At 46.4% G+C, this 17876-nt stretch overlaps 1 long non-coding RNA gene across 1 annotated transcript in view; it reads left to right on the top strand.

Annotated features, from left to right (window-relative positions):
* Positions 1 to 990: 990 nt before the first annotated feature.
* Positions 991 to 17876, top strand: part of LOC112069714 (uncharacterized) — a 145873-nt gene continuing 128987 nt past the window's right edge. The window contains exon 1 of the long non-coding RNA XR_002893781.1: positions 991 to 1145. This is a non-coding gene — a long non-coding RNA (uncharacterized lncRNA). The remainder of the gene's footprint in view (positions 1146 to 17876) is intronic.

The following is a 17876-nucleotide window of genomic DNA, read 5'->3' as shown; positions in this document are numbered from 1 at the left end:
AAGCATAGAACATTGAGCGTTTCTAATTTACCAGGGTTTATGACTATATGGCTGCGGCTCAGGGCCCATATTAAAAAAGTGTCTCAGAGTAGTAGTGTCTGGTCTAAGATTGGATCCTCCCTATCCATGTTGTCTTATTCATTATGATTTAAAAGGCATAACTGATCCTATACCAGTACTCCTAGTAATCTGGGGAACTTTATGAATACAGGCACAGTGTGCTGCTGTTAGAAATGTTATCTTAGGGCAGGTATTAGGGAAATTAGTCTGTCCAAATGATTTGCATATCATAAAGGGACTATAACATAATGGTTGTTTGGACAGTGTCAGCTTAATGTCAGGGAAACGTTCGTTAGCCAATAAAGCGTCTGTTTCCTGGACAGTATGCTAAACAGATGCCATGACATGATATGCACCCACCTGCCACCCACTCTTTTTAAGTCTGGGATATCATTAACTTTTATAGCTCCCGAAATAACCTAGTCCTAGTCCTACTCCTGCATACCTGAACACACTTAGAAAGAAATGGGTCAAAAAGGGGACCCTAAAAGGGTTCATCGGCTGCCCCCATAGGATAACCCTTTGAAGAACCCTTGTTGGTTTCAGGTAGAACCCTGTTGGTTCCAAGTAGAACAGTTTTGGGTTCCATGTAGAACCCTTTCCACAGAAATTGAATTTTATGATTGTACACTATCTTCAGATTTTTCAGAGCCTCACAAATAAATACAATTAAGACACCTGTTTGTTGAGCTGTTCAATTTGAGCTGTTCAATTTCAACGTATATTCTGGTAATACCAAATAGCCTCATATAAAAAGAGTAGAACACAATATAGTTCAAAAGGTTCCGATTTTTTAAATGACGACGCATCATTGTCGCCTAGTCCAGAAGACTGGATGGAGTGTGAGCAGATCGAACCGGTCATTGAATTGACGCAAGCATGCGCAATGGGGCTCTGTGTCAATTCGAGTCTCCTCATTAGAAGCCAAGCATAGCGGAGTGACTACTCGTCAGGCGCGCAGCAGTCATGCTCCTACCCAGTTCCTGTTTCCGCCTTCAGTCTTCAAGACAGTTTACAACTCAAAGCATCATGGTCAGGCAGAATATAGACCTTGAAGAAATGCAAGCTCAATGAGATAAAGCCAGGTAAGCCAATTTCTTATATTGTGTGTTGCAGAAAACGAATAGGAATTGGTGTCTGCGCCGTCTCCTTTCTCCCTTCTCCCTCCATCCCTGGCCTGTTGCTATTTGCCTGCTTCGACCGCAGCCGAGAGGTAACAAAATAGCGGACACGGATTTACACTAACGAGTTGTCGGACGAGGTTCCGTTAGAATTCGCATCTTCCTTATGAAAGTCATTCATGCACAGGAAGTTGTCGGAGAGGAATTCGTTCAGTTTTGCTACATTGTGCATATAATAGTTATGTTAATTAACATTTGATTAGGTATGAGAAATACAATTCAATCACCATCCAGGGACAATGAACTGCGACGTTTCTCCATCTTACGTCTTTAAATGAATAATGCTGTATTGACAGAAAACGCTCACATTTACCAAGAATGACAAGTGTATTGTGAAGCTTTCTTATAAACAAATGAAATGCTTATGTTTTATGTGGCTATATTGGACCGTTATTTTGTGAAGTCAGCCTGCATCGGCCGCTGCTCCCATGTCGGTCTTGCTGGGTCGAATCAAAGCAGATCGTGAGCCACCCCGCTATTTTTTAGACATTGGTTGAAACCGATGAAAAGTAGCCTAACCTACCTCCAATTGGGAAGCGCATTCAGTTGTGTTTGTGCAGTTGATCCACCATAGACTAGAGTTGAGTAATACGCCTATAATGTTGATGTTGCTATTTGTTATTAGTACGTCATAAATCAGAACGTTAAATGATACACAAACAAACACACACGCTCGCACGCACACAAACACACACACATACACACGCACACACATTCTGTTCTTAGTGTTTTTGTTGTCATAGCTGGTGGCTGAGAATGTTTCTCCCATACTGTGTTCATTGTTTACATTTTGTTTTGGACCCAACTCAGTAATCATGCTATGCTCTACTACATGATTATTTCATTTCACATGTTTTCATTCCCTGACCGCTGTGTTATTACCACATACCACAGTAGGACTTGTATTAAAATAGATAGATAAGCCTATAGGTCTATTTGCATGTGCACATCTAACAGACTTAACCTTTGAACTCAATGAAAACCCTGTGGTCAGTTATGGTCAACTGGCTCACAGCTGGTGGATCTGAAATAGGATATCTTGAGAGTAAACATGCAATTAGGGACTGGAGCCCAGCCAACATGCCTGGTCCATCTGTGGGATAGAAGCCATCGAATGACTCTTCAATCCGGACACATTACTGTGTGAGTAGTATGCCCATAATAAAGTAGTATTAGGCCTGTAATGTAGGCTAGTATTAGGCCTTTATTGTAGGCTAGTATTAGGCCTTTAATATAGGCTAGTAATAGTACTTTAATGTAGGCTAGTATTAGGCATTTAATGTAGGCTAGTATTAGGCATTTAATATAGGCTAGTATTAGGCCTTTAATATAGGCTAGTATTAGGCCTTTAATATTGGCTAGTGTTAGGCCTTTAATATAGGCTAGTATTAGGCCTTTAATATAGGCTAGTATTAGGCCTTTAATGCTAGAACTCTGACCATTTCATATTTTTGATGTGCTTCTGATTTTAGAAATGATAACATTTCACAGCTTAATTTGTCTCAGAGAATTGAGATGATATTCTGCTAAATCAAATGTCTCGCTTTGCCAAGCGTACCACAATAATGATCTATGTAATGTGAATGTCTCGTTCTGTCCTCTGTTTGGGGTGATTGCACAATGTTTCATTATATTAACACGGCCTTTGTATGCACAATTGGCCAATTCATAAATCTTTAATTTCCTGTAACTATTCACTCTACTCCATTACAGACTATATTAATTATGTAAACCACAATGATGACAGAGGCTGCACCACATTCTGATTCAGATTTATTTCACATTTGAGTTTTTTTCAATCATCTGACAGATTCAAGTCACAGGAAAGAGAGAGGGTGTGAATGGTTGAGAGACAATAGTGTGGTCATTTCACCTTATTTGAAATCTTCCCAGTATGTATAGTGGACATCCTGGACACTATAGTAATGGTTGCACTTGAAAGCACCTGTCATTGACCTACCACATGACCAATTTAATTTGTCTCGTAGGCAATAGAAGACTGAATAAGACCCTGCTTGTCATGCTCGTTCTATACTAATCATATTTCACATTTATTACATGGTTCAGAACTGACCCCAGGCTGTCCTTGTTGAAATTGCTTGATTGTGAAGGGAGTGACCAACAGCAACTTAGACCTTGGACTGGTTGTCAAGTATGGCTAACAGTAACAACACACTTGATGTACGTGTCCTGCTGCTACCCAACGCATGCAGGAACTTAATCTTGTGCTTTGTTGAAGTAGCAACTGCCCATTGTGACCATACTAGAAAAGCTTTTATGTTATTGAGATTTGGGATCATTTCCTTTCAAACTCTACACTTGATCATGCCCTCCAAATGAAAAGCCATTTCCACTTGCCTGTATTTGTATAGTGACTGCATGTCGCTATTCTAAGCGCCTGATAAATTACTAAAATGTATATAGGGGTAGGCTATATGATAGATAGATAGATAGATAGATAGATAGATAGATAGAATGTACACTGTGAATTTAAGTCCTTTTTCAAGTGTGTTAACTAATACAAACATCACCATGTGAAGATATTTGTAAATATGTATCTATGTACAGTACCAGTCAAAAGTTTGGACACACCTACTCATAATAGAATAATAGTGAATACATCAAAACTATGAAATAACACATATTTGAGATTCTTCAAAGTAGCCACCCTTTGCCTTGATGACAGCTTTGCACACTGCTGGTATTCTCTCAATCAGCTGTCAGGACCCGGTGCGAGAAACAGTCACTAAATCGGCAGAACCCAGAAGATGAGGCAGACACAGCAGTACTAGAGATGGTGGTTTAATAAAAAATAGATAACTTCCAAAATACAAAGAAAATCCACAAAGTGGTAAAAACAGCAAGGGAAAAAACAAACCTAAAAGACTAATCCAAAATACAAAAGAACAAAACCAGAGAACCTCTGGAAAATCCAACAAGAGAAAAATATATGTTCACAACAAGGCTTGGGCTGGGGCTGGGTGCTAACATACAAACACTGAGCAAGGAACTAAGGAACACACAGGGATTAAATACTAACAATGGGAACGACAATACAGGTGTCAAACAATAATAGATGCAAGGAAAAAACAAAAGGTACAAAAAAGGCTGCAATGGGACATCTAGTGACAAAAACAGAACAGTCCTTGGCCAAAGCTGACAGCAATCCCCCTCTAGGAACGGCTCCTGACGTTCCTGACCATGCCTTCTCAGGTTTGGTGGAGGGGCCCCCTAAAGAACTAGACGAATGATGGTCAGGGTCCCAGTCTATTGTCTTGGCAGGAACCCAGTGAGCGCTCCTCGGAAGTAGCCTTCCCAGTCCACCAACATACTGCAGGACGCTGCACCCGGCGGGAGTCAGTAGTCCGGTGGACGGTTAACCGACTGGCTCCGATGAACGGGGCGGCAGGGGGAGTTCTGCCTGCCGGAATAACGGGGAGAAAAAACAACAGTTTTAATAAAAGAAATGTGAGAATGTGGGATTGACTTTTTAGGGATCTGGGGTAAGGCAGCCGAAAAGTAACGGGTGATCTCCTGTCAATCTTATAGGGTCCGATGAATCTCTGGGTGACAGCTTGCGAGAGCTCACCCGTAGCGGTTAAGTTTTTTGTTAGAGCCGACCAATAGTCTCTGGCCGGGTACAGGGTAGGACGGGACGGCGAGTCTGTTGGCTTGTCGTTGGTACTGCTGAGAGGACGGCAGAAGATTAAGACGGGCCTCTTCCACGTAGCCGACATGCGTCTATGAACCATCGAGGCTGAAGCACTCTGAACTTCTGCTCCCTGGTCGGGAACAATTAGAGGAGCATAGCCAAAACTGCACCTCGTGCGGGGATATACCGAGTTGGAGGAGGAGGCACAAGGTGTTGTGCGCGTACTCACCCAACAATGGAAGGTGACCATGGTGATGGTTGTTGGAAACCATACATCTGAGGGTGGTTCCAGCAGCCCTATCCATCCTCTTCATTTGGCAAGTTGGAACTTCCGATGAGTACCCTAAGATAATACTGGCGTGGCCACTATGAGATTTGGCAGAAGGCCTTCAAAACCTTGAGGCGAACATGCGGACCTCCTGTCGAACCATATCTTGCGGGATGCCAAGACTCGAGAACCACATGGGTTAACACCAACTCAGCTGTTTCCTTGGCAGAAGTTAATCTTGCGCAAAGGGACAGACCTGGCCGGCTTTAGAAAACCTGTCAATGGATGACTAGCGATCGTAGTATTTACCATGGGACGGGAAGGCCAGTAATAAAGTCCAGCGAGATATGGGACAGGGTCTGGTCGGGAATCGATATAGGAGTGAAGGAGTCCTGAGGGCGGAGCTGAACAGGTTTGCCCTGGCACGCACACGGATAACAGGCTCTTGACGAAAGTAGGCACGTCTTCTTTTATGGGGGCCAAGATACTTAACGCTGGATGAACTATCCAAGTGGCCCTCGCCGGGTGACAGGTGAGCGCAGAGAGGAGTGCCCCCACAGAAGGGACTTTGGGTACCTTGCGCCTTGCTGGGACAAAATACCGATTAGAGGACCTCCTCAGGGCCGGTTCGATGGCTGAGCTGTTTTTCACCGGTATCCCTCCAACTTGCCCGAGATCGGAGCCGATCTTAGCGGCAGTAAAAATCAGGTCATGTCCAGTCTTCTGCGAATGGCAGGGGGTAGACTCGTGACAAGGCATTCCGGTTTGAGATTCTTTCGACCGGGTCTTATAGTGAGAATAAACTGGAATTCGGCCTGAAGAAACGAGACATCGAGGCTTGTCTGGAGTACAACCGCTTCGCGCTCGGGATATACTCCAGATTTTGTGTGTCGTACACTTGAACGGTTGAGAAGCCCCCTCGAGGCCGTGTCTCCATTCCTTCAATGCATCATTAACCGCTAGGAGTATCACGATCCCCACATGTAATCCTCTCGGCCGGGGTAAGCCGGTTGAGAGAAGAAGGCGCAAGGAATTGAAGCTCTTGTCTTTCACCCTCTGAGACAGGACAGCTCCAACACCAACCTCTGATGCGTTCTACCTCCACCACAAAAGGTTCATCCGCCGTCGGGTAAGTGTCAGGATGGGAAGCAGAGAGATTGCCGCTGCTTGAGTCCTTGGCAAGGCCGTCTCACTTCTCTTCCCACAGAACGCTTTGTGTGCCACCTTTGCGTTAAGCTGTATAGAGAGGGCTGCACCGAGCTGAAGTTCTTGATGAACTGCGGTAGAAGTTAGGTGAAGCCCAAGGAAACGCTGAACTTCCTTAACTTCTTTTGCACATATAGGGTTCTGTTCCGCATTAGCATATTTTGTGTCTTCCAAATTACACGCCTCTTGCGTAATTCTTGATCGATACACTATGGCACATTAATTTATTATTGGATAGAAACAACCTTCTAGTTTCTATAGAAGTTGGAACTTTGTCCTCTGAGCTGGTTACAGAACCAATTTCTAACAGCACTTTTTCATGACAGGGTTCGATGATTTCAGAAATTTTTACGACCCTGGATCTGGGTCTTTTTATAAGGACGACAGTGATATGCTATGAAGAAACCGACACCTGCCTACGTCTTCTCTGGTGTCTGTACGTCATCGCCCGTTTTTTCAAATGAATCGTGGGACATTCACGCCATTATAAAGACAAAATGTATATTGAGACCGTCCTTTGCTCGTCGTGCTGCCTGAAGCGTGAAGGCCATCGGAACTTTGCCGTCGTTCCAAAATGTTTTCTAACCAGCAATGATTTCCATCCGGTCATGTTTTCAGTCGCTTATAGTTGTTAAAAAAATTCATAATGTAGTTAATTTGAACGTGTTTATAGGCAATTATATCCGTTAGTGCGATTGAGGAATTTTCTTTGTGTGCAACTTCTGAAAGTTTGGACACGTTTTGGGGGGTGTCGGTCGTTGAGGTGGTTGGACATTTCGACGGACAGAGGACAGATCTTCGACCAAAATTGACGTTTATAACATAGAAAGGACACCAATTATTGCCACAAGAATCTGATGGAAGACAGCTCAAAGGTAAGCAATATTTAATATGATAAATCTGTGTTTCTGTCGAAAATATTTTAAACCGCAGTTTTCGACATTTGTGTTTGTAATAGCTTCACTTAGCCAACCTTGTATTGGAAAAAGTAAGGATAAATTAAAAATGTAAATCAGCGTTGCATTAAGACTAATTTGTCTTCGATGCTGTCGAACCCTGTATTTTTAGTCAGTATATGATTGAAGCTTTCATTTTAAACTAGATCACTGCTGATAGAGTGATTCTTGTTCTAATTACATTATGGGCTGGATTTCCTTAGTATTTTTATTGTGTAACCACTGGTTTTGTATGGTAAATATGCTACCTTTTCGTAACAATTATGTTAATATTGTATATGTAAATGATGTTTACAGGAGGTCATCGGCAGAATTCTGAAGAAGGTTATGTGAAAAAATTAATTATTATTTTTGGTCGGTGATTACTCGTTTATTATTTGGCTCTTTGGCTGGAATCGATGTTGCCTGGTAACGTTTGCGACATGTGGTATGCAACTTATTCGATTTATTGTGTTTCCGGCTGAAAACGCTTAGAAAATTGAAAATTGGTTGAAATCACAAGTAACTGGGTCTTTCCATTGCTAGCTTTGGTCTAATTTTTATGAAAGTTTTATATGAGTATTGGGTCATACACGTGTGCTCTATCTAGTCAGTCTGTGATTTGTGATGGTGGGTGCAATTGTAAACTGTGCTTTCTAACCTGAAATATGGCACTTTTTTCTAACAAAACTATCCTATAGCCAATGACCATACTGTTATAGACTGTCCATCTGAAGAGGTTTTTTCTTGGTTAGTGGATAGTCAATATCTTAGTTGAGCCGAGATTGGTCGATAGCACCTGTAAAGGATAAGAAACCTGATGGAGTTAGAAGTAGTGGTGGTATTGCTAAGCTGTCGTTTACGCTAATAGATTTACAATATTTTGTCTTCCCTGTAAACATTTAAAAATCTGAAATGGTGGCTTATTCACAAGGATTGTATCTTCATCTGGTGTCTTGGACTTGGGATTTAATGATATGTTAGATGCTACTATTCTACCTTGTGAAGCTATCTAGCTATGCTAATCAGTGTGGGGGGGGTGGGGGGTGCTCCCGGACCCAGGGGTCAGAGGCTCGTTAGAGGTTAACGAGGACTTGGGGGTGGCCCAATCTGCTACCGCCCTACCGTTCTTGGGGTCATGCTGGACTCGATCCCGAGTTTCCACTACAAATCCCAGGATACTGAGTACTCCGAGGAGGAATGGAATACAACTTTTCGCTTAACGTAAGCAATGGCTTGTCTAGGAGCGTTTGAGCACTGTTCTGACATGCTTGTGTGTTCTTGAAGGGAGCTCGAAACCGATGTAGGAATTTCATCAAGTAAACAAACACGAAATGTTTAAGCATATCCCTAAGCACAGTTCTGTTTATGAGTCGCTTGGAACACAGCCGGGCGTGGTCAGCGATAGGCACACCAAAGTATTCTAAGGACCAGTAGGCGTGTTGAACAGCGGTCCCTTCCACTCGTGCACCGTGTTTGATCCGCACCAAGATGGTAAATGCGCGTTCCGCAGGTCAAGCTTAGATGAAGAAACCATTGCGTCTGGAGCAGCTCAAAGGCTGTGGCCATAAAGGGGTAGCGGGTAGCGGTTACGGCATTAGAGTCCGGTAGTCGATGCAACGACGTAATCCCCGTGCTTTTGGCCACAAGAAAAAACCCCGCCTCCCGCCGGCGAGGTGGATAGACGCATAGGCCCTGCTGCCAGACGCGTCTTGGATGTAGGTATCCATCAGCAGCCTCGTTGCGGTGAGGAGATAGGGAAAAGATCCGACCCCTGGGGGGGCGGTGCCCGGAAACCAGGTCGCTGGGCAATCGTAAGTCTATGGGGTGGTAGTTTGGTGGCCCTCTGTTTGCTAATACCGGGGTGTTGAGTCATGGTAAATTCACTCGGGTAACTCGGGACATGGTCGATGGAAGCTTATTAGAGTCGGTGAGGGGAACTCGGAACTGGGACAGATACCATAGTGGCTTGCACGTAGGAACACTGCTTGATAAGTGCACCACAGACCAGTCCGATCTTGTGGAGGTGGTTAGTGGCTGTGAAGCCAGGGGTAATCACAAGACGAGGAAGGAACTTCGGAACACGAGGTCAGATGAAAGTTCATCACTTCCTGGGTGTTGGTAAACTGGAAAAGACGCAAGGGGGTAGTACACGAGTGACAGTCCGATTCAAAGGGCTTCCGATCTCAACGTAGTAACCCTTATGGGTCACTATAAGAGTTCAGAGGGGAAAGCCATTTCCTTGCGCTCCAGACACCGATATCCTGAAGTTACCTGCGGCTCTAGAGTCTGACCACAGGCTGTGAATGGGAAGCTCGTGGTTGTCCCAGCGAAAGGGGTATGGAAAGGAGCAGGCCGGGAGTGGATGAATGGAGGAAGGTTATGTTTCCGTTTACCGTCCTCCAGGCTGACGGGAAGATTTGTGTGCGTTTCCCTGGAGCCGGGGACCCGTGAGAGGAATGGCCCGTTTTGCGCAATATAAGACAGTCATCGCTTCCCTCATCCGGCGGTCTCTCTCACCTGGGAGATGGCGTCCAACCTGCATGGTTCGGTGGGAGTCAGCGGGGATAAAGGTGGAGACTCGGAGTGGACCGAAGAAGCGTAGGGTGAGAGATCTACGGTTGCAGCTCTCTTTCTCTCAGACGCTGGTGGCTATGCGTAAGCCCAACTTGATCAGGGACAGTCGAGGTTGTCCGGTGTTCCGAGGTGGCAGTTCATCTTGGATGTGTCGGAAAGACCCTCAAAAAGCACACTGTGAGCGCTCGTCATTCACAGCCACTCGCTGCTCGCCACCGTGCGGAGCTGGATGGCAATAGTCCGTCAGCTGCGCCGACCTTGGCGGATGAGTCAGGAGCTGTTTGCTGGAGTCAGACCGCGGTAGGGACCTTGAACACACTCGCTTGAATTCATCAAGCAAATGGTAGAGTAGTCTGGCACAGCAGGGACTTTGGGCATACCCACACAGCAGTAGCCAGGCTAGGGCTTTTCCGACAGCAGGTGAATTGGATATATGCTATCTTGGGACCGGTCGGTGGGATGACGAGGTTGGCCGTCGAAGGACGAGAGAACATTGGGTGAAAAAACCCTTACAACCACTCGGATACCTGATGAACCGTTTGGGGAGCGGCAAGACGAGGTTCAGCAGGGGGTTAGACTGGCCACGGGCACTTGAATCTGATTGAACTGGAGCAGAAGCGGTTGCATAGGAAGAACAGTTGATCATAATTGCTTTTATGGAAGTCATCATCTCCGACAGGAAGTTGAAGAATCGTCAGCCATTTAAGGGCTCTTGCCTCGACCAGAGCAGCTTTCGTGACGTGGATCAGTCCTCGTCGTGGAAGTCATGGAAAAAGTACTGGGTACTGGCTGCCTCTTGGGTCATTTAGAATGCTCAGTGGTTTTCTGTCAGGACCCGGTGCGAGATACCAGTCCACTAAATCGGAGAACCCAAGAAGATGAGGCTGACACAGCAGTATCTTAGAGATGGTGGTTTTAATAAAAAAAATATGATAACTTCCAAATACAAAGAAAACCACAAAGTGGTAAAAACAGCAAGGGAAAAAACAAACTCTAAAAGACTAATCCAAAATACAAAAGAACAAAGACCAGAGAACCCTGGAAAAATTCCAACAGAAAGAAAATTAATGTTCACAAAAGGCTTGGGCTGGGGCTGGTGCTAAATAAAGAAACGAGCAAGGAACTAAGGGAACAACGGGATTAAATACTAAACAAAGGAGACGACATACAGGTGCAACATAATAGAGCAAGGGAAAAACAAAAGGTACAAAAAAGGTGCAGAGTGGGACAGTCTAGTGACAAAAAACCAGTGAACAGTCCTGGCCAAGAACCTGACCATCAAGCTTATCGGCGGTAAAAGTCACCTGGGAATGCATTTCAATTAACAGGGTTCTGTCGACGGTGGCCCTGCCTTAATAATTCTTTGTTTCGTTAATTTACTTTTGGTAAGGTCAGGGGTGTGACTCTGGGAATGTTGTGGTTTTGTAGTGTCTAGGGTGGTTGTAAGGTTTTTAGGGGGTTTATTAGAGTAGTGGGTTTGTGTTAGTACTATGTAGTCTAGCTTGTCTATTGGTTGATGTAGGTATGCTAGAAAGTTCATGGTTGCCTGAATTGAGTCTCAATTTAGAGACAGCTGGTTATTGTTGTCTCTGATGGGAGCCATATTTAAGGCAACCATAGCTTTAGCTGTTTGTGGGGAATTGTCTATGTTGAACGTTTGTAGTGGTTTGTGTGTGTGTGTGTGTGTGTGTGTTGTGTGTTGTGTGTGTTGTGTGTGTGTGGTGTGTGTGTGTGTGTGTGTGTGTGTGGTGTGTGTGTGTGTGTGTTGTGTGGTGTGTGTGTGTGTTGTGTGTGTGTGTGTGTGTGTGTGTGTGTGTACTACGTTTAAGCTTCACCGGTCGTTTGTTGTTTTTGTATAGTTTGTAATAGTGTTTCGTTTCATGTTCATCTCGTAGTAAATAAAAGAAGATGCTTATTTTCCACATGCTGCGTTTTGGTCCGTCTCTCTCCACACGATCGTTGACAGAATTCCCCCACCAACATTCGGATCAAGCAGCGTGTGGCAACAACAACAGGCCCACCTACACAGGACTATTGGAATTGGGAGGAAATTGGACCGCGAAGTACCAGGAGAATATAACCGCCCCAAAGCTGAGCTGGAGGCAGCGAAAGCAGAGAGGCGAGGATTATGAGGAGGCAGCAAGGAAACAAGGCTGGAAGCCCGTAAGTCAAACCAAAAATTTCTTGGGGGGGGGCTCTCGGGTAGTTTAGTTGGGTCAGTCGGGAGACGTGAGCCAACTCCTCATGCTTACCGTAAGGAGCCGTGAGGGCGGATTTGGAGGAGAGTGACGCAGAGACAGTAAAGAGGTTAATGGAGAAATTGGAGGAGAGAGTTATAGGGATGTATTGGTTTGGTGTATGAGGCATGGCATCCGTCCGAATGAACGTGTTGGTGATTTAATGTCACCCGGGACAGCTCTCCATACTCGTCCTGAGGTCGTGCTAGCCGTCTGTTAAGACAGTGCCTACAGCACGCACAAAGCCTCCTGTGCGTCTCCAGAGTCCAGTGCGTCCTGTTACTGCTCCTCGCACTAGCCCTGTGGTGTGTGTTCCCAGCCCAGTACCACCAGTGCTGACACCACGCACAGGCTCCCAGTGCGTCTCCAGAGCCCTGTTCCTCCTCCACGCACTCTCCCTGTGGTGCGTGTCTCCAGCCCAGTGCCTCCAGTCCCGGCACCATGCCCAAGCCTCCTGTGCGTCTCAAAAGCCCTGTACGCACTGATCCTCTCCCCGCACTCGTCCTGAGGTGCGTGCCCTCAGCCCGGTACCACCAGTTCTGGTACCAGCACCAGTCCTTATAGTGCGCCTGAGAACTCAGTGTGCCCTGTTGTTGTTCCCCGCACTAGCCTGAAGGTGCGTGTCTTAGCCCGGTACCTCCAGTTCCGGCACCACGCACCAGGCCTACAGTGGGTCTCAGCCGCCAGAGTCTGCCGTCTGCCCACGGTGCCTGAACTGCCCGTCTGCCCAACGGTGCCTGAACTGCCCGTCTGCCAAGCGGCGCCTGAACTGCCCGTCTGCCAAGCGGCGCCTGAACTGCCCGTCTGCCAAGCGGCGCTTGAACTGCCCGTCTGCCCAACGCCGCATGAACTGCCGCGTCTGCCAAGCGCCGCATGAACTGCCCGTCTGCCAAGCGCCGCATGAACTCCCCGTCTGCCAAACGCCGTCTGAACTGTCCGTCTGCCAAGCGCCGCATGACTGCCCGTCTGTATTGAGCCTTCAAAGCCGCCCGTCTGCCATGAGCCTGCAAAGCCGCCCGTCTGCCATGAGCCTGCAAAGCCGCCCGTTCTGCCATGAGCCTACAGAGCCGTCCGCCAGACAGGAGCCGCTAGAGCCTTCGCCAGACAGAGCCGCTAGGCCTTCCGCCAGAACGGATCAGCCAGAGCCTTCCGCCAGACCGGACAGCCAGAGCTCCGCCAGACGGATCAGCCAGAGCCTTCCGCCAGACCGGATCAGCAGAGCCTTCCCAGACGCAGCAGAGCCTTCCGCCAGACCGGATCAGCCAGAGCCTTCGCCGACCATCGCCCAGAGCCTTCAGCAGAGCCGATCAGCAGACCTCGAGCCGATCAGCCAGAGCCTTCCGCCAGACCGGATCAGCAGACCTTCCGCCAGACGGATCAGCCAAGCTTCCGCCAGCCATGATCAGCAGAGCCTTCCGCCAGCCATGACAGCCAGAGCCGTCAGCGAGCCATGACCAGCCAGAGCCGTCAGCGAGCCATGACCAGCCAGAGCCGTCAGCGAGCCATGACCAGCCAGAGCCGTCAGCGAGCCATGACCAGCCAGAGCCGTCAGCGAGCCATGACCAGCCAGAGCCGTCAGCGAGCCATGACCAGCCAGAGCCGCAACCAGACAGGATCTGCCAGAGCCGCCAACCAGAACGCATCTGCCAGAGCCGCCAACCAGACAGGATCTGCCAGAGCGCCCAGCCAGCCATGAGCGTCCAGAGCCGTCAGCCAGCCATGAGCACGCAGATCCGTCAGCCAGCCATGAGCAGCCAGATCCGTCAGCCAGCCATGAGCCGTCCAGCCAGGATCGCCAGAGCCGTCATCCAGCCAGGATCCGTCCCTCAGTCCGAGCTGCCGTCCCAGTCCGGAGCTGCCCCTTATCCTGGGCTGCCCTTATCCTGGTGCTGCCCCTTATCCTGGTGCTACCCTTATCCTGGTGCTGCCCCTTATCCTGGTGCTGCCCCTTGTCGGTGCTGCCCTTAGTCCGGTGCTGCCCCTTAGTCCGGTGCGCTGCCCTTAGTCCGTGTGCTGCCCCTTAGTCCGGTGCTGCCCCTTAGTCCGGTGCTGCCCTTAGTCCGGTGCTGCCCCTTAGTCCGGTGCTGCCCTAGTCCGGTCTGCCCCTTAATCCAGTGGGGTTAATGTGGAGGGTGGCCATTGGAGGAGGCTACGAAACCGGGTATGACTAGGTGGGGTGGGGACCACGACCAGTCGACGCCGCGGCCCGCTGGAAGGAAGCCCACCCAGACCCTCCCTAGACTTTGTGCTGGTGCGCCGGAGTTCGCACCTTAAGGGGGGGTTATGTACGCCTGGCCTTAGTATTCTTTGTTTTCTTAATTATTTTGGTTAGGTCAGGGTGTGACATGGGGAATGTATGTGGTTTGTAGTCGTCAGGGTGTTGTAAGGTTTAGGGCAGGGGTGTCAAAGTCAAATGGACGGAGGGCCAAATAAAAAATTTAGCTACAAGCCAGGCCGGACTGTTCGAATGTTCATTGAAATTTTTTAAATGACGCATATAGTCTAGTGAACCTAATTGAACTACTGAAAACCTAACAAAATATATTCCAATATGATCAGATAAATAAAGCATATTTTCTTATGGTCTGTCAGTAATCTTATTCATAACAGACACAAAAGACAAATTTTCCTTTATATAAAAATCCCCATAACATGAACATTAAATGAAAGAAACCGGTATTCAAGGCACCATCAGTAGCCTATATTTTCTATTTTAGCAAAAGTGGGCTAAATTTACTTCAAAGAAAAAACAATATAGCAATTTCTATCATCCACTCAACTGAAATATTTTTAAAATATAATTGGATTGAAATACAATAAAAATAAGTGCAAAAATCTATTAATCAAAAACAACACTTTGTTTAAGGAGAAGTAACATGCAGTGAAAACAAATATTAAACTTTAACTTTTAAACTTGAACTGAGTAAAAACTCTAAATATGTGATTGCACAGTAATGTTCACTTGTTTAGGTTGAGGGTGATACTTGGTGGTGTCATCTTTTCCACAAGTTCATCAATGTTTCGGGGTAAGGCTCTGAGCTGAGGAATCCTCAGAATTGAGTGGAGGTGTTCAGCAGTAAGTCGACTTCTGTGTGATGTTTTTTTCAGGTTCATCAAAGAAAACAGTTGTTCACACAGGTATGTGCTGCCAAACATAGACAACGTTTGAGCAGCCTAGATGCGCAGCTGGGGCATTGTGTCGGGGAGGAAACGGGCGAACTCCGCAGCACCCACTGCCGAATATTTTGCCCTCAGTGCATCATTGCATTGGAGGTCAATCAACTCCATTGGAGGTTTGTTGGTGAGCTTCCCACGTCAACAGCAAATGGGTTACCGAGCAGTTCCAACCTGCTTTTTTGTGCTTCAAAGTCAGCAAATCGGCGTCGAAAGTCAGCGGCAAGCATACCTATTTTATCAGCCAACTGTGCGCTCGGAACGCACTGGTAGAGAGCTTCTCTTTCATGGTCTGGCAGCTGGGAAAGTGGTCAAATTTTCTTTCCGCATCTGCGTCTCCCACAGAGTCAGTTTGGTTTTAATGCCTTCACTGTACTGTACAATATAGAGATGACATGATCCCGACCCTGCAGCTGCAAGTTCATTGCATTCAGATGACTCGTAATGTCACACAGAAAAGCCATTTCACACAGAAACATTTCGTCTCGGAGTTGTGTTGTGTCTTTCCTTTGCTGTCCAAAAAGACAAATCTCCTCACGAAGCTCGAAACATCTTTGAAGCACCTTTCCTGGCTTAGCCATCGCACCTCTGTGTGAATAAGGCAAATCACCATGCTCGTTTCTAACTCCGTCAGAAATGCCTTGAACTGGCGGTGATTGCATTGTGGGAAATGTAGTATGGTGCGTGTAAAAGATCTGCGGGCTGCCGGCTTGCTGCGGTCTGCGGGCCGGTTCTAATAATAACAATCATCCCAGGGGCGCGTAAAAAACCTTCTCGCGGGCCGGATGTGGCCCGCGGCCTTGACTCTGACATATGTGTGTTTAGGGGGTTTATTAGAGTAGTTGGGTTTGTTTAGTATAGTAGTCTAGCTGTGTCTATGGTTGAGTGTAGGTATCTAGGAAAGTCTATGGTTGCCTGAATTGGGGTCTCAATTAGAGACAGCTGGTTATTGTGTTGTCTCTGATTGGGAGCCATATTTAAGGCAACCATAGGCTTTAGCTGTTTGTGGGGAATTGTCTATGTTGAACGTTTGTAGCATGTTGTGTGTGTGTGTGTGTGTGTGGTGTGTGTGTGTGTGTGTGTGTGTGTGTGGTGTGTGTGTGTGTGTGTGTGTGTTGTGTGTGTGTGTGTGTGTGTGTGTGGTGTGTGTGTGTGTGTGTGTGTGGTGTGTGCACTACGTTTATAGCTTCACGGTCGTTTGTTGTTTTTTGTATATTTGTAATAGTGTTTCGTTTCATGTTCATCTTCGAGTAAAATAAAAGAAGATGGCTTATTTTCCACATGCTGCGTTTTGGTCCGTCTCTCCTCCACACGATCGTGACAGTTGCCTTGTTAAAAGTTCACTGTTTCCTTCTTAATGCATTTGAGCCAATCAGTTGTGTTGTGACAAGGTAAGGGTGGTATACAGAAGATAGCCCTATTTGGTAGAAGACCAAGTCCATATTATGACATGAACAGCTCAAATAAGCAAAGAGAAACGACAGTCCATCATTACTTTAAGACAAGAAGGTCAGTCAAAGCAGAACATGTCAAGAACTTTGAACGTTTCTTCAAGTGCGGTCGCAAAAACCATCAAGCCCTATGATGAAACTGGCTCTCATTAGGACCGCCACAGGAAAGGAAGACTCAGAGTTACCTCTGCTGCAGAGGATAAGTTCATTAGAGTTAACTGCACCTCAGATTGCAGCCCGAATAAATGCTTCAGAGAGTTCAAGTAACCGACACATTTCAACATCAACTGTTCAGAGGAGACTACATGAATCAGGCCTTCATGGTCAAATTGCTGCAAAGAAACCACTACTAAAGGACACCAATATGAAGAAGAGACTTGCTTGGGCCAAGAAACACACGCAATGAACATTAGACCAATAGAAATCTGCCCTTTGGTCTGATGAGTCCAAATTYGAGATTTTTGGTTCCAACCGCCGTGTCTTTGTGAGACGCAGAGTAGGTGAACGGATTATCTCCACATGTGTGGTTCCCACCGTGAAGCATGGAGGAGGAGGTGTGAAGTGTGGGGGTGCGTTTCTAGAGACACTGTCAGTGATTTATTTAGAATTCAAAGCACACTTAACCACCAAAACTACCACAGCATTCTGCAGCGATATGCCATCCCATCTGGTTTGTGCTTAGTGGGACTATCACTTGTTTTTCAACAGGACAATGACCCAAAAGACCTGGCCTCTACAATCACCCGACCTCAACCCAATTGAGATGAGTTGGARAGCAGAATGAAGGAAAAGCAGCCAACAAGTGCTCAGCATATGTAGGAACTCCTTCACCACTGTTGGAAAAGCATTCCTCATGAAGCTGGTTGAGAGAATGCCAACAGTGTGCAAAGCTGTTATCAAGGCAAAGGGTGGCTACTTTGAAGAAACAAAAATATTAAATATATTTTGATTTGTTTAGCACTTTTTTGGTTACTACATGATTCCATGTGTTATTTAATAGTTTTGATGTCTTCACTATTATTCTACAATGTAGAATATAGTAAAAATAACAAAAACTCCTTGAATGTGTAGGTGTCTCCAAACTTTTGACTGGTACTGTATATATTATAGGTATTTTGTTTTATTAGTTGTATTA

The sequence above is a fragment of the Salvelinus sp. IW2-2015 genome, unplaced genomic scaffold (assembly GCF_002910315.2).
Source record: "Salvelinus sp. IW2-2015 unplaced genomic scaffold, ASM291031v2 Un_scaffold1088, whole genome shotgun sequence".
Taxonomy (NCBI): Eukaryota; Metazoa; Chordata; class Actinopteri; order Salmoniformes; family Salmonidae; genus Salvelinus; species Salvelinus sp. IW2-2015.
The sequence above is the reverse complement of the archived record's forward strand: the minus strand, read 5'-3'. Positions and strand labels throughout refer to the sequence as shown.